This window comes from Hyla sarda, chromosome 1, assembly GCF_029499605.1.
Source record: "Hyla sarda isolate aHylSar1 chromosome 1, aHylSar1.hap1, whole genome shotgun sequence".
Taxonomy (NCBI): Eukaryota; Metazoa; Chordata; class Amphibia; order Anura; family Hylidae; genus Hyla; species Hyla sarda.
In genome coordinates, this window is record NC_079189.1 from 156,540,235 (window position 1) to 156,557,182 (window position 16,948).

The window sequence follows — 16,948 nt, forward strand, 5'->3', positions numbered from 1 at the left end:
AGTGTGTATATATATATATATATATATATATATATATATATATACACACACACACATAAATATATGTTTTATTGAGTGACAGAGATTCTATCGCATAAATATTGAGTTTATGCAAGTTTATAAATCTGGTTACATGGACTAGGGAGCTGATCTCCAAAAAAAACACAAAATACAATGTGGGAAAGTAAGCTACATAAATGAGCATGGCCGTTGGCTGTCCGGGCATGCTGGGAGTTGTAGTTTTGCAACATCTGGAGGTCCGCAGGTTGAAAACCACTGGTATTGGAGGTAATACTCACGTGTCACCGCCGCTCCGGACCGTCACCGCTCATCACCGCTGCCCTAAATATGTCGCCCTCCATCGCTGTCGCCGCGTCCCCGGGGTGTCCCCGATGCTCCGGCAAGGCCTCTGCTTCCCCGGCATCCTCACTCTCCGTCACTGCCATCACATCACTACACATGCCGCTCCTATTGGATGACGGGACGGCTTGCGCAGCGACGTGATGACGACGACGGAGAGCGCCGACGATGCAGGTGATCCCAAAGAGGACGTGCCGGAGCCCCGAGGACAGGTAAGTGATTGTCAGCGGACCACACGGGGCACTGTAAACGGCCAGTGGCGTTGCGACCCGGGTGCGGGGGATGCGGCCCGCACCGGGTGACACCAACCTAATGGGGTGACACCAAGACATCCCCCCCAGCTACACAGACACCCCCCCCCCCCCCATCTGTGCCCGACCGGCCTCCCACTTACAGAAAATTCGATTCGTCACGAACTTCTCGGCTCGGCAGTTGATGACTTATCCTGCGTAAATTAGTTCAGCCTTCAGGTGCTCCGGTGGGCTGGAAAAGGTGGATACATTCCTAGGAAAGAGTCTCCTAGGACTGTATCCACCTTTTCCAGCCCACGGGAGCACCTGAAAGCTGAACTAATTTATGCAGGAAAAGTTATCAACTGCCGAGCAGAGAAGTTTGTGACGAGTTGAATTTACTGTAGTTTGCTCATCTCTAAGTATTATATTCAGAGGGCGCAGTGGGTGGTAGTATTATATTCAGAGGGTACAGTATGTGGCGGTATTATATTCAGGGGTACAGTATGTGGCAGATTTATATTCAGGGGTACAGTATGTGGCAGATTTATATTCAGGGGTACAGTATGTGGCAGATTTACATTCAGGGATACAGTATGTGGCAGATTTATATTCAGAGGGTACAGTATGTGGCAGATTTATATTCAGAGGGTACAGTATGTGGCAGATTTATATTCAGAGGGCGCAGTATGTGGCAGATTTATATTCAGAGGGCGCAGTTTGTGGTAGTATTATATTCAGAGGGTACAGTATGTGGTAGTATTATATTCAGAGGGTACAGTATGTGGTAGTATTATATTCAGTAGGTACAGTGTGTGGCAGTATTATATTCAGGGGTACAGTATGTGGCAGATTTATATTCAGAGGGTACAGTATGTGTTGGTATTATATTCAGAATGTACAGTGTGTGGTAGTATTATATTCAGAGGGTACGGTGTATGGAAGGTTTATAATCAAAGAGTATAGTGTATAGTAGTATTATATTTAGAAGATACAGGGTCTGTCAGGTTTATAATAATAATTGTTTTCATATAGAGGATGACAATGCGCTGACATAGTGAGGAGACGTCTGGGCGTCACATTATGCAGAGAGAAGTTTTAGCTGGAACAAGTCCTGGCGGTATGTACCATCTGAATTAGATAAGGGAAGACTATAGAGAAGACATCACCTGTAGTCACTGATGTCATTGTACATTCTCCTCACTATAGAGAAGACGTCACCTGTAATCACTGATATCATTTTGTATTCTCCTCACTATAGAGAAGACGTCACCTGTAGTCACTGATATCATTGTGTATTCTCCTCACTATAGAGAAGACGTCACCTGTAGTCACTGATATCATTGTGTGTTCTCCTCACTATAGAGAAGACGTCACCTGTAGTCGGATATCATTGTGTATTCTCCTCACTATAGAGAAGATGTCACCTGTAGTCACTGATACCATTGTACATTCTCCTCTCTACATCAGAGCTGTAGTCACTGTAGTCAGTTCTACAGTTAGGTCAGTGAAACTACAACTCCCAGCATAACCTCACCACTGCTCAAAGGGGTACTCTACTGGAAAACATTTTTTTTAATCAGCTGGTGCTACAAAGTTAAACAGATTTGTAAATTACTTCTATTTAAAAATCTTAATCCTTCCAGTACTTATTAGCTGCTGTATAAGCGATTCACAGGAAGTTCTTTTCTTTTTTAATTTATTTTCTGTCTGACCACAGTGCTCTGTGCTGACACCTCTGTCCATGTCAAGAACTGTCCATGGTAGGAGCAAATCCCCATAGCAAACCTATCCTGCTCTGGACAGTTCCTGACATGGACAGAGGTGTCAGCAAATAGCACTGTGGTCAGACTGGAAAGAACTACACAACTTCCTGTGGAGCATACACCAGCTTATAAGTACTGTAAGTATTAAGATTTTAAATAGAAGTAATTTAAAAATCTGTTTAACTTTCTGGCACCATTTGATATAAAAGTAAATGTTTTCCAGTGGAGTACCCCTTTAAGTAATTCTGGGAGCTGTATATTTCAATGGTGAAAACTTCTTTAACACTTTCCTATTCTGTGGCAACTGGTATATCTGATTATTATACTGGAATTTCTCACAATGCGCTACAACAGTGGTGTCTGTCACAACAGGCTAAAAACTTACTGGGGGTAGGGGGTAGGTATGGGGGTGACACCATTTTCTACCGTACCGGGTGACACCAACCCAAGCAACGCCACTGTAAACGGCTAACCGGTGGAAGCTGAAACAGTCTGCGCTGCCGGATAGCCGTTTATGCGATGGCCCCGACATACAAAAGCATCGTATGTTGATGCTGCCTTCAACATGCAATGGCCTCTGAGAGGCCATCGTATGTTGAAATGATTGTATTTCGGGGCCATCATAGGTCAGGGGGTCACTGTACTGAGTTCAAGGAGTAGTACGAAAAAACTTTTATATATGTGTCTCATAGTTGGAAGTCCATTTCCTATTGACACATAAAAGAAGTCTTCTGAGGTTGAAAAAAATGATTAAGAATGCAGCATTCAATGGCAGAACATGCATGTGCACAGTAACTACCGTATTTTTCGCCGCATAAGATGCACTTTTTCTTCCCCAAAACTGGGGGGGAAAAGTTGGTGCGGCCATCAACGGCCAGGACCCGCAGCTAATACAGGACATCACCGATCGCGGTGATGCCCTGTATTAACCCTTCAGATGCGGCGATCAAAGCTGACCGCCGCGTCTGAAGCGAAAGTGACACTAACCCGGCTGCTCAGTCGGGCTGTTCGGGACCGCCGCGGTGAAATCGCGGCGTCCCGAACAGCTTACGGGACACCGAGAGGGACCTTACCTGCCTCCTCGGTGTCTGCTCCGTGCCGGGATCCCTTGCATGGCAGCGCTCTCCTTCGATGTCATCACGTCGTCCCGTCATCCAATAGGAGTGGCGTGCGTAGTGACATGATGACTGTGACTTGATGACGGCGACAGAGAGCGTGGATCCGGGGAAGAAGATGTCTAGAGCGTCGTGGACACCCCGGGGACGCGGCAACAGCGATGGAGGGCGACATCCAGGGCAGCGGTGATGGGTCTGGAGCTGCAGGGACATGTGAGTATTACCTCCTATCTAGTGGTCTTCAACCTGCGGACCTCCAGATGTTGCAAAACTACAACTCCCAGCATGCGGGCATGCTGGGAGTTGTAGTTTTGCCACATCTGGATTTCCACAGTTGAAAATCACTGTTGGGTGCAGAATCTTTTTTTTATATATTTTGCCCCTTTAAAATTGAGTGCATCTTATATGCCGTTGCGTCCTATAGGGCGAAAAATACGGTACTTTAGTTTATATTCACAGCTAGTTGTGTTGCTTTACATGCTTTCTCAAGCATCAAAGATTTCTAAGTCCACTTTAATGTAAATAAGTGTTTCCTATAATGTAACAATCCTGCAGGTGCCCGTGAGGAGTACTTGTGTTGTCGGTCAAGGAATTACATTCTAAGTACACTAAAGATTTCATTTAATGAAAGCACAATGTGGAAGAGAGCAGAATCGGCATCCAGTCACTTGAATTTCAAGGGATTTTCTATTTGTATTCCTATACATGTGGCCTTGATGTCTCTCAAGGCGGCTTTATCATCTACAAAAGGAATACGTTGGTACTGACAGTAAATTTCAACACTGTGGAACAGCTTGTAAATGCTGACAGAACTCAGAGCCGCCTTATGATACAGGCAAACAGAAACACAAAAATGGGTATTTTTATTCTCCTGTGTGACAAATGTGTCAAGTGAACAGCATGTTTAGAAAACAAAGTCACCATGACTCACGTGTCTTCCATTTTTCTTTCTTCATGAACTCGCACGTTATGTCATAGGACACTTTCATCCCATGCTGCTTATGCAGAAGCAAGTCAATTGGTGATGCTTATGAATCCCATAAAAGTAAAAAAAAAACAGCTATGGGTTACATACAATTTGTAGCATGATTAACGACAGAGAAGGGGAAGCAGAGACGATTAAACCTATAGATTAGCTTTTCTACATTTTTATGGGCATAATTTTCTTTTTTATGAGCATCAGCCTTGCTGATCTGCCCTACAATGAAATGTTTGATGGAAACCTTTGCTGCAAATAGTTCACTTATCCTTTCTGTTTTAGGCACTACTTACACATGTACAATGTCCTAAGCAGACGTGCCCATTCGCTATTTTGCTATTAGGCATGCAAGGGTTAGAGATCTCTTTTCTGAGAGGTTTTCTTGGAAGAAAATATTGCCTGATTGTATAATAATATAGTAAATGATTGCGCTTTGGAGGTCATCCAGATGAAAGCCTTGGTAACCTTCAGAGGTAAGTATCAACACTTGTACAGTGGTCCCTCAACATACAATGGTAATCCGTTCCAAATGGACCATCGTTTGTTGAAACCATCGCATGTTGAGAGATCCGTGCAATGTAAAGTATAGGACAGTGGTGTACAACCTGCGGACCTCCAGATGTTGCAAAACTACAACACCCCGCATGCTGGGTGTTGTAGTTTTGCAACATCTGGAGGTCCGCAGGTTGTAGACCACTGTTGTACTCACTTGTCCCCGTCTCTCTGGACCGTCACCGCTGCCCGGGATGTCGCCGTCCATCGCTGTCGCCGCGTCCCCCAGGTGTCCCCGACGCTCCGGCAAGGCCTCTGCTTCCGCGCTCTCCGTCTCCGCCATCACATCGCTACACACGCCGCTCCTATTGGATGACGGGACGGCGTGCGCAGCAACGTGATGACGTCGATGGGGAGCGCCGACGATGCAGGGGATCCCGAAGAGGACGCGCCAGAGCCCGAGGACAGGTAAGAGACATCACCGAAGCTCATGGGGCATCGTAAACGGCTATCCGGTGGCAGCTGGAGCAGTCAGGGCTGCCGGATAGCGGTTTACGCGATGGCCCCGACATAAAAAAGCATTGTATGTTGATGCTGCCTTCAACATGCGATGGCCTCTGAGAGGCCATCGCATGTTAAAATTATCGTATGTCGGGGCCATCGTAGGTCGATGGGTCACTGTATATATACTTCATCAACTTGTTGTAAGCTGCCAAATTAGGAACTTTGAATGACTGGGACAAAGTTCTTAAAATGGGAAAAGTAATGTCGGGAAAGATATTTCAATTATTTGTGTAGTCACTCACACAAAATAAATAGGAATTGTAATTTGAAATTTCTGGTAAATATATATATATTTTTAATTTGTACTTATTATTTTTTTTGGATGTCATATCACTGTAAGAGAATCCTGAAACATTTCAGGTTCTCACAATAGGCTGACAATAACTTTTTATGTTTTAACTTTTGCTGTGTACATTGGAGCTGGGTCAGAAGTCATCTCATTATTATCAGTATGATTACAATGGAGTGTACTACCTCTATTATAAATCTGGTGGCCAATAACACAGGATCACACCAGTAACAATAGCTCCTCCTGTTTTTCCCCACCCTGCAAATATCACAGAGCATGCTTACATCATTCTCTTAGATGGCCCAGCAAGTTCCTGTAAATATTGTTAAAGCGTACCCATCAGATCCAACAAAAAAAACACTTTTTTTAATATATCACTCAGTACCTAATCCTGACCATGTACATATAATTTTTATGTGTCCAGCACCTTTATTTATTTTTGTATTACACTTTTAATTTAGCTCCCTAGTCTGAATTCCTCTCAAAGGGAGGGGGCATGGCCTCACTGTGCAGGTCTCCGCCCCCTCCCTCAGTATGCTGTCTGCTCACATCTCCCCTAGCATTAGCAAAACTACAACTCCCAGCTTGTCCTCACTGACAGTAGCGGGACACAAGCTGACAGTGGGAGGATTTTTCCTCCAGCTATGAGCCCTGCGCTCACAGCTATCAATCAAGGAAGTGTGTCCATGACGTAGGTGATTATGCATGGACACAGCAGGACTAGTATGTGTCCAAGCAGGCAGGGGGGGGGGCAATTGTTTGACTGGCTTTCTTAATATGAAATACTGAAAATTTTCTAATGAAAGCAATTGCAAAACCTATTGGTCTTGTATGCTTTACAACATATCAAAAGTTTTTGTACCTGACAGAGCCCGTTTAATGCTTCCTTTTAATTCCATCATTGTTGCTCACACATCCTTTGTTTACACAGGTTGACAAGCAGCCAAATAACAATAATTTTTAATAATTTTTTAGGCCTCTTTTGATCAAACAAACTAGCATTGTCTTGTATGTCTTGCTAATCTCTGGCCCCTTAACACAGTCCAATTATGGGAAATAAATGTACCTAAAAACTTTAATTCAGCCAATAATTGGTCAGTGTAAAAGGCCATTAAGTTGTTATTTAACTTTTTTCTGTCCAGTTGCTTGCATCAAGGCTGCTCTATGGAACTGCTGTAAATAACTCAAACAAGATGGCCTCCCAAATAACCATAAAAAGAATAAAACAAATACACAATACAAATTTTTTAATAGAGACTAAAAAGACTATTTAGTACACATGCATTGGCCACATTACTAGGTACAATTTGCTAGTATCAGGATGGACCACCTTTTGCCTTCAGAACTGCCTTCATTCTTCGTGGCATACTTTCTACAAGGTGCTGGAAACATTCCTCAAAGATTTTCATTCATATGAACATGATGACATCACACAGTTTCGGCAGATTTATCAGCTGCACATTATGCGGATCTTTCATTCTACCACATCCTAAAGATACTCTACTGGATTCATATCTTGCGACTGTGGAGCCCATTGGAGTACAGGGAGTTGATTATAATACTCAAGAAGCCAGTCTGAGATGATGTGAGCTTTGGGACATGGTGCATTATCCTTCTCGAAGTAGCCATTAGTGTTGCTCGCGAATATTCGCAATTCGAATATTATTCGCGAATATCACATATTCGCGAATTTCGCGAATATAGCGCTATATATTCGTAATTACGAATATTCGTTTTTTTTTTTTTTTTTCTTTTCTTCACAGTACACATCACAGTGATCATCCCTCTCTGCTTCCAGCTTGTGTGGTGTAAAGAAGGCTGTAATACTACTGTGTGAGACTGGCGTGCGAAAATTCGCATATGCGAAAATTAGCATATGCTAATTTTCGTATATGCGAATTTACGCGCGTGTTAATTTTGTATATGCCAATATTCACTTATGTTAATTTTCACATACGCGAATATTGGCATATGCGAAAATAATACGAGACTATAACGAATATGCGAATATTCGCGAATATATGACGAATATTCGTCCATATATTCGCGAATATTCGCGAATTCGAATATGGCCTATGCCGCTCAACACTAGTAGCCATCAAAAGATGGGTACATTGTGGACATAAAGGAATGGACACAGTCAGCAACAATACTCAGGTAGGCTGTCACATTTAAACTATGCTCCATTGGTGTAACAGTGAGCGCTCCGGTCCTCTCCTCTGGATCGGAGCGCTTGCTGTCTCTGCCCCGGTCTACGGTGTCCCTGCGCGTCCCGGTCAGACACACTGACCGGGAGCACAGGGTCTCCTCCGCCGGGGATGCGGTTAGTGTGGCGGCCGGTCCCCGCACACATGCTGCATCCCATGTCCACTTACCCGCGGCCCCATCCTCATGCGCTGCCCCTGCCTCCCAGCACGCGTGGCCCCGCTCCTTAGGGCAGCGCGCCGGCTTCATGAAATTTAAAGGGCCAGCGCACCATTGATTAAGGTCTCCAGCCCGTTCCTGCCCTCGCCGGATCTTTGTGCCTCGTGCCTAGTGAAAGCGTTCCATATCATTATAGTGTTCCCTGCCTGTTGCCGACCCTTGCCTGTGACCACCGCCTCTGAACCCGTGCCGCCTTCCTAGACCTGTTGCTAGTGACTACCGCTTCTGATCCTGTGCCGCGTGCCCTGACCTTTGCTACATCTGACTTCGCTTCTGCCTGTTCCTCCTGTACCGTGCATATCTCAGCAACCAGAGGGGTTGAGTCGCTATCTGGTGGAAAGACCTGGGGGCTACCTGCCGCAGCAAGACCATCCCACTTTGCGGCGGGCCCTGGTGAAGACCAGTAGCTCCTTAGATTCCGTTCCCTGGGTACGGCCCACGCCATCACTCCTCTGGTCCAGTGGATCCACCTCCAGTCTCCAGTCCGGACCGTTACAGTAAGATCCCGCTGGGGTACCTCTTCCTAGCCTTGTGGATCTCACTACCGTAGTGGCTCAACAGATGCAGCAGATCGCTCAGCAAGGTCAACAGCTGGCTCAGTTGACCGCCATGGTGCAGCAGCTCTTGCCTGTCCAGCAACAGCCGTCTCTTCCGCCTATGCTGGCTGCTCCACCTCAGCCAGCAGCCGTCTCCTCTTCCAGAATCCGCTTGTCCTTGCCCGACAAGTATGACGGAGATCTGAAGCAGTGCCGTGGGTTCCAGTCGCAGTGCTCACTCCACCTTGAATTAATGGCCGACCAGTTCCCGTCTGAAAGTGCCAAGGTGGCCTTCATTCTCAGTCTGTTAACAGGGAAGGCCCTGGCCTGGGCTACACCTTTGTGGGACAGCTCTGATCCAGCCACTATCTCCGTCCGGAATTTTTGCCAAGAGTTCCACAGTGTATTCGCAGAACCTGCCCGGGTGTCCTCTGCAGAGACTGCTTTGCTGAACCTCACCCAAGGAGGTTCTACCATGGGTGATTACGCCATCCAATTCTGCACTCTTGCCTCAGAGTTGAATTGGAATGATGATGCTCTATGTGCCATGTTTAACCCCTTAAGGACACATGACGTACTGGAACGTCATGTGTCCACTCCCGATCTATAACGCGGGGCCACGGCGTGGCCCCGCGTCATAGCGGGTCGGGCCCGGCCTCTAACAACGGCCGGGACCCGTGGCTAATAGCGCGCGGCATTGATCGCGGTGCCGCGCGCTATTAACCCTTTAGACGCGGCGTTCAAAGTTGAACGCCGCGTCTAAAGTGAAACCGAAAGCATCCCGGCTAGCTCAGTGGGCTGTTCGGGATAGCCGCGGTGAAATCGCGGCATCCCGAACAGCTGACAGGACAGCGGGAGGGCCCCTACCTGCCTCCTCGCTGTCCGATCGCCGAATGACTGCTCAGTGCCTGAGATCCAGGCATGAGCAGTCATCCGGCAGAATCGTTGATCACTGGTTTCTTATGAGAAACCAGTGATCAACATAGAAGATCAGTGTGTGCAGTGTTATAGGTCCCTATGGGACCTATAACACTGCAAAAAAAAAGTGAAAAAAAAAAGTGAATAAACATCATTTAACTCCTCCCCTATTAAAAGTTTGAATCACCCCCCTTTTCCAATAAAAAAAAAACACAGTGTAAATAAAAATAAAAATAAACATATGTGGTATCACCGCGTGCGGAAATGTCCGAATTATAAAAATATATCATTAATTAAACCGCTCGGTCAATGGCGTGCGCGCAAAAAAATTCCAAAGTCCAAAATAGTGCATTTTTGGTCACTTTTTATATCATTTAAAAATGAATAAAAAGTGATCAATAAGTCCTATCAATGCAAAAATGGTACCGTTAAAAACTTCAGATCACGGCGCAAAAAATGAGCCCTCATACCGCCCCATACACGGAAAAATAAAAAAGTTATAGGGGTCAGAAGATGACAATTTTAAACGTATTAATTTTCCTGCATGTAGTTATGATTTTTTCCAGAAGTCCGACAAAATCAAACCTATATAAGTAGGGTATCATTTTAATCGTATGGACCTACAGAATACATATCAGGTGTCATTTTTACCGAAAAATGTACTACGTAGAAACGGAAGCCCCCAAAAGTTACAAAACAGCGTTTTTTTTTCAATTTTGTCGCACAATGATTTTTTTTCCCGCTTCACCATAGATTTTTGGGCAAAATGACTGACGTCATTACAAAGTAGAATTGGTGGCGCAAAAAATAAGCCATCATATGGATTTTTAGGTGTAAATTTGAAAGAGTTATGATTTTTTAAAGGCAAGGAGCAAAAAACGAAAATGCAAAAACGGAAAAACCTCCGGTCCTTAAGGGGTTAAGAAGGGACTATGCAATGAAATCAAGGATGTCCTGGCGGCACGTGAGATGCCATCTACCCTTAGTGACCTTATACTGCTGGCCACTAGGATTGACAAGCGTTTCCTGGAAAGAAAAGAGGAACTGCTGCATGAAAAGGAGAAAGCTCGTCCAAGACATTATCCTCAGCTGGCTCCGGTTTTTCAGTGTCCACCGCAACCCTTCTCTGGGCCTCCCGCCAGGGAGGCCATGCAGGTGGATCGGTCTCGTTTGACCACTCAAGAACGGAGTTGTCAAAGAAATCAGAATCTGTATCTGTACTGCGCCAGTACCGAGCATTTCCTTAGAGACTGTCCTCTCCGTCCTCCACGTTCGGGAAACGCACGCACCTAGTGAATGTGGGAGAGGCGTTGCTACATTATCGGTACAGCTCATCGTGCCTGCCAAGTCCCCCTTCTCTGCTACCGCCTTCCTGGATTCCGGATCTGCCGGCAATTTCATCCACGCCTCTCTGGTTGCTCAAGCCATGTTTCATTTCTACTGTCAACGGTGAGAGACTTTCTGTCACTGTGCAGTACCGCACTTTGCCATTACAGATGGACATCGGATTTTCGCATACAGAGACTTCGGAGTTCTTGGTCCTTCCATACTGCTCCTCAGAACTCCTCCTGGGCTTTTTATGGCTTCAGCGTCACTGTCCCATCCTGGATTGGTCCTCCGGAGAGATCCTGAGGTGGGGTTCCTCTTGCTCCGGCCGTTGCCTCAAGTCTGTTTTTATCAAGCAACATCTCGCTGTTCCTCCGCCACCTGGTCTTCCAGAGCCTTACCACTGCTTCACTGACGTTTTTTGAAAGAAGCAAGCCGAGGTTCTTCCACCGCATAGACCCTACCATTGTCTTATCGACTTGGTGCCTGGGACTACTCCACCCCGGGGTAGAATCTACCCACTCTCACCACCAGAGACTCTCGCCATGTCGGATTACATTCGGGAAAATCTACAGAGAGGTTTTATAAGAAAATCTTCCTCTCCTGCTGTCGCTGGGTTTTTCTTTGTTACCAAAAAGGACGGCACCCTCCGTCCTTGCATAGACTACAGAGGTCTAAATAAGATTACCATCAAGAATCGTTATCCTCTCCCCTTGATCTGAGTTATTTTACCGTCTCCATGGGGCTAGGATTTTCACCAAGTTGGACCTGCGTGGAGCTTACAACCTGATCCGAATCCGAGAGGGTGACGAGTGAAAGACCGCTTTCAACACACGGGATGGCCATTTTGAATACCGGGTGATGCCATTCGGCCTTTGCAACGTGCCTGCGGTATTCCAAGTATTTGTCAATGACATTTTTAGAGACTTGCTCTACACCTGCGTGGTTGTATACCTTGATGACATCCTCATCTTCTCCACCAACCTGGATCAACATCGGGTCCATGTTCGTCTAGTTCTTTCGCGCCTTAGAAAGAATCGATTGTACGCTAAGATCGAGAAGTGTCTGTTCGAGCGGTCCAGCTTGCCGTTCCTAGGGTACATCATTTCAGCCCAGGGTCTACAGATGGACCCAGCCAAGCTCTCAGCGGTACTGGACTGGCCACGCCCCTCTGGTCTCCGTGCCCTTCAAAGATTTTTGGGTTTCGCCAATTATTATAGGCAATTCATTCCCCATTATTCCACTCTGGTGTCTCCCATAATAGCTTTGACCAAGAAAGGGGCTAATCCTAAATCATGGCCTTCTCAAGCTGAAGAGGCCTTCCAGTCTTTGAAAGGCTCTTTTGCCACCGCACCTGTACTCTCCAGACCTGACCCCACTAAGCCATTTTCCCTGGAAGTGGATGCCTCCTCTGTGGGAGCCAGAGCCGTACTTACCCAAAAGTCACCCAGGGGCAAGACACTCACTTGTGGCTTTTACTCCAAAACCTTCCCTCCCGCCGAGAGAAACTATTCTATTGGTGACAGGGAACTGTTGGCCATAAAATTGGCACTTGAGGAATGGAGGCATCTTCTCGAGGGCTCCATCCACCCTGTGAGTATTTTCACGGACCACAAGAGCCTTGCCTACCTCCAATCCGCTCAAAGGCTGAATCCACGTCAGGCTCGCTGGTCGTTGTTCTTTGCTCGCTTTAATTTTTTTATTCATTTTCGTCCAGTGAGCAAGAATATCAGGGAGGATGCTCTTTCCTGCTCTTCCAATGTGGTGGGCATCGAAACTACTCCCCAACATTTAATTCCGCCTGAGCGCATAATTGCCATTGCTCCAGTGGATCTGCGCTCTCTCCCTCCAGGCAAGTCCTATGTCCCCCCACGTCAGCGGCTATGTGTCCTCAAGTGGGGCCATGCCTCTTTATTTGCAGGTCATCCTGGGGTACAGAAGTCTCTCCAGCTTATCTCCCAAAGATACTGGTGGCCTACTATGGAGAAAGATGTCTCGGACTATGTCCAAGCCTGTATGATTTGTGCTCTGGACAAGTCACCTCGCCAGAGGCTAGCTGGTTTTCTCTTACCCCTCCCTATTCCTGAGACTCCGTGGTCCCATATCGCCATGGACTTTGTTACCGACCTTCCCTCCTCCAATGGAATGACAGTCATTTGGGTCGTGGTAGATCACTTCTCGAAGATGGCCCACTTTATACCTCTGCCTGGTCTTCTGTCCGCGCCAGCATTGGCCAAACAGTTTTTCCAACACATTTTCCGCCTCCATGGTCTCCCCATGCACATTGTCTCAGACCGAGGGGTACAGTTTGTTTCTAAATTCTGGAGGGCGCTATGTGGTCAGCTAGGGGTCAAGTTGGACTTTTTGTCTTCCCATCACCCTCAGTCCAATGGCCAAGTGGAACAGGTGAATCAAATTTTGGGAGATTATCTACGCCACTTCGTCTCCTCACGCCATAGTGACTGGTCCGATCTGCTTCCCTGGGCAGAATTTTCCTATAATTACAAACACACCTCTGCCTCTAACAAGTCTCCATTTTTTGTAGTCTTTGGTCGCCACCCGCTTCCACCGCTGTCGCTGACTTCCTCTTCTCCGGTATCCGCAGTTGACGACGTTGTCCAGGATTTCTCTTCTGTCTGGCGAGAGACTCGCACCGCTCTCCTCAAAGCCTCTGCCCGCAAGAGTCTCAGGCAGACAAGAAACGCAGAGCTCCTCCAGAGTTCTTCCCTGATGACAAGGTGTGGCTATCCTCCAAATATATACAATATAAGGTCCCAAGCTACAAGTTGGGTCCCTGCTACTTGGGTCACTATAGAATCAAGAAACTAATCAATCCGGTGTCCTACCAACTCCACCTTCCTTCAGGATTTCAAACTCTTTCCATGTTTCCCTCCTTAAGCCTGCCATCTTTAACCGCTTCTACCCCAAGGTCTCTTCCCCTACCCCTGTGACCGGCACAACCGATGTGTTCTCTGTCAAGGAAATTTTGGTGTCCAAGCTCATCCGGGGAAGGGCTGCGGTCCTGAGAAGAGATCTTGGGAGCCTGAGGAGAACATCTTGGACCGCAGCCTCATCCCCAGTTTTCTTGGTACCAAAAGGAGGGGGAGACCTAAGGGGGGGTACTGTAACAGTGAGCGCTCCGGTCCCCTCCTCTGCAGCCCCTTCCTGCCCTCGCCGGATCTTTGTGCCTTGTGCCTAGTGAAAGCGTTCCATATCATTATAGTGTTCCCTGCCTGTTGCCGACCCTTGCCTGTGACCACCGCCTCTGAACCCGTGCCGCCTTCCTAGACCTGTTGCTAGTGACTACCGCTTCTGATCCTGTGCCGCGTGCCCTGACCTTTGCTACATCTGACTTCGCTTCTGCCTGTTCCTCCTGTACCGTGCATATCTCAGCAACCAGAGGGGTTGAGTCGCTATCTGGTGGAAAGACCTGGGGGCTACCTGCCGCAGCAAGGCCATCCCACTTTGCGGCGGGCCCTGATGAAGACCACTAGCTCCTTAGATATCGTTCCCAGGATACGGCCCACGCCATCACTCCTCTGGTCCAGTGGATCCCCCTCCAGTCCCCAGTCCGGACCGTTACAATTGGTACTATGGGACTCAAATATGTCAAGAAAATGTCCCCCACACCACCAATACCAGCTTAAGCCATTGATATATGGCAAGAAAGTTAAAAAGATGTGTAAATTACTTCTATTAAAAAAGCTTAACCCTTCCAGTATTGACAGTGGGGATCAAACGTTTGGGCACCCCAGGTAAAAATTTGTATTAATGTGCATAAGGAAGCCAAGGAAAGATGGAAAAATCTCCAAAAGGCAGCAAATTACAGATTAGACATTCTTATAATTAGGGATGCACCGATATATAGGCGGCCGATACATATCGGCCGAAAATAGCTATTTCGGGGAAATGCCGAAACAACAAAAAATGTGCCGATAATGACCCACCTCCCCTGCCTGCCCACAGCACAAGTTGCAAACACTGCCAATGGCAGAGGCGTAGCGTGGGGGGTGCAGGGGGGAGGGCGGCCGCACCGGGCGCAACATCTGGGGGGGTGCGCTCTCCGGGATAGGAATACTTCTTTTTATGTGCCCAGGCCGGCTCCCGTGTGTGGCTGCAGGCGGGGGCCGGCCAGCGCATATAAAACCTAATACTGTATACTAAAAAACCAGGGGGCCTCCAGTTGTTGTGAAACTACAACTCCCAGCATGCCCGGACCGACAAAGTCTGTCCGGGCATGCTGGGAGTTGTAGTTTCACAACAGCTGGAGGCCCCCTGGTTTATAGTATACAGTATTAGTTTTTATATGCTCTGGTCGGCCCCTGCCTGCAGCCACACACGGGAGCTGGCCCGGGCACATAAAAAGAAGTATTCCTATCTCGGACATCCCTGTGTCCCGAAAAATCTTTTCGGGACATAAGGATGTCCGCCTGTCACTCACCATTCCCCGGTGTCCTCCTGCGATCCTCCTTCGGTCCCTCGCTTCTCCGCCTCTATGGTCGTACGCACGGGACGTCACTGACGTCCCGTGCGTACAACCATAGAAACGCAGGAGGACCGCAGGATCGTCGCAGGAGAACGGGCGCTGGCCAGGGCCTGGTAAGTGACCGGCGGCGCGTCATCTTCTTGAGTGTTCCGGTCACCGCTCCTCCGGTCCCGGCACCTACTGCTATGGTCCATAGGCCATAGCAGTAGATGTGACCTCGGGCCGGAGGAGCGGTGACCGGAACACTGTGGGGGCAGCAGTACAGACATACAGCCTCCAGCCATACACTGTATATGGCTGGAAGCTGTATGTCTGTGGGGTGGGGGGGAAGCTGCCTACTATTGTGTGGGAACTGCTGACCTAATGTGCGGGGGGGAGCTGCCTATTATTGTGGGGGGAGCTGCCTAATATTGTTGGGGGGGTGCTACCTAATATTGTGGGGGGGGCTGCCTACAAATGTGGGGGGAGTTGCCTAATATTGTTGGGGGAACTGCCTACTATTGTGGGGGGGAGCTGCCTACAAATGTGGGGGGAGCTGCCTAATATTGTAGGGGAACTGCCTACTATTGTGGGGAACCTGCATACTATTGTGGGGGAACTTCTGACCTAATGTTGCCTACAAATGTGGGGGGAGCTGCCTAATATTGTTGGGGGGAGCTGCCTAATATTGTGGGGGAGCTGCCTATTATTGTGGGGGGAGCTGCCTAATATTGTTGGGGGGGAGTTGCCTAATATTGTGGGGGGGGGGGCTGCCTACAAATGTGGGGGGAGCTGCCTAATATTGTTGGGGGAGCTGCCTAATATTGTGGGGGAACTGCCTACTATTGTGGGGGCAGCTGCCTACAAATGTGGGGGGAGCTGCCTAATATTGTGGGGGAACTGCCTACTATTGTGGGGAACCTGCCTACTATTGTGGGGGAACTGCTGACCTAATGTGGGGGGGAGCTGCCTACAAATGTGGGCGGAGCTGCCTAATATTGTTGGGGGGGGAGCTGCCTACAAATCTGGGGGGAGCTGCCTAATATTGTTGGGGGGGAGCTGCCTACTATTGTGGGAGGGAGCTGCCTACAAATGTGGGGGGATCTGCCTAATATTGTTGGGGGGAGCTGCCTAATATTGTGGGGGAACTGCCTACTATTGGGGGGGGAGCTGCCTACAAATGTGGGGGGAGCTGCCTAATATTGTTGGGGGGAGTTGCCTAATATTGTGGGGGAACTGCCTACTATTGTGGGGAACCTGCCTACTATTGTGGGGGAACTGCTGACCTAATGTGGGGGGAGCTGCCTACAAATGTGGGGGGAGCTGCCTAATATTGTTGGGGGGAGCTGCCTAATATTGTGGGGGAACTGCCTACTATTGTGGGGAACCTGCCTACTATTGTGGGGGAAATGCTGACCTAATGTGGGGGAGCTGCCTACTATTGTGGGGGAGCTGCCTATTAATGTGGGGGAGCTGTCTACTAT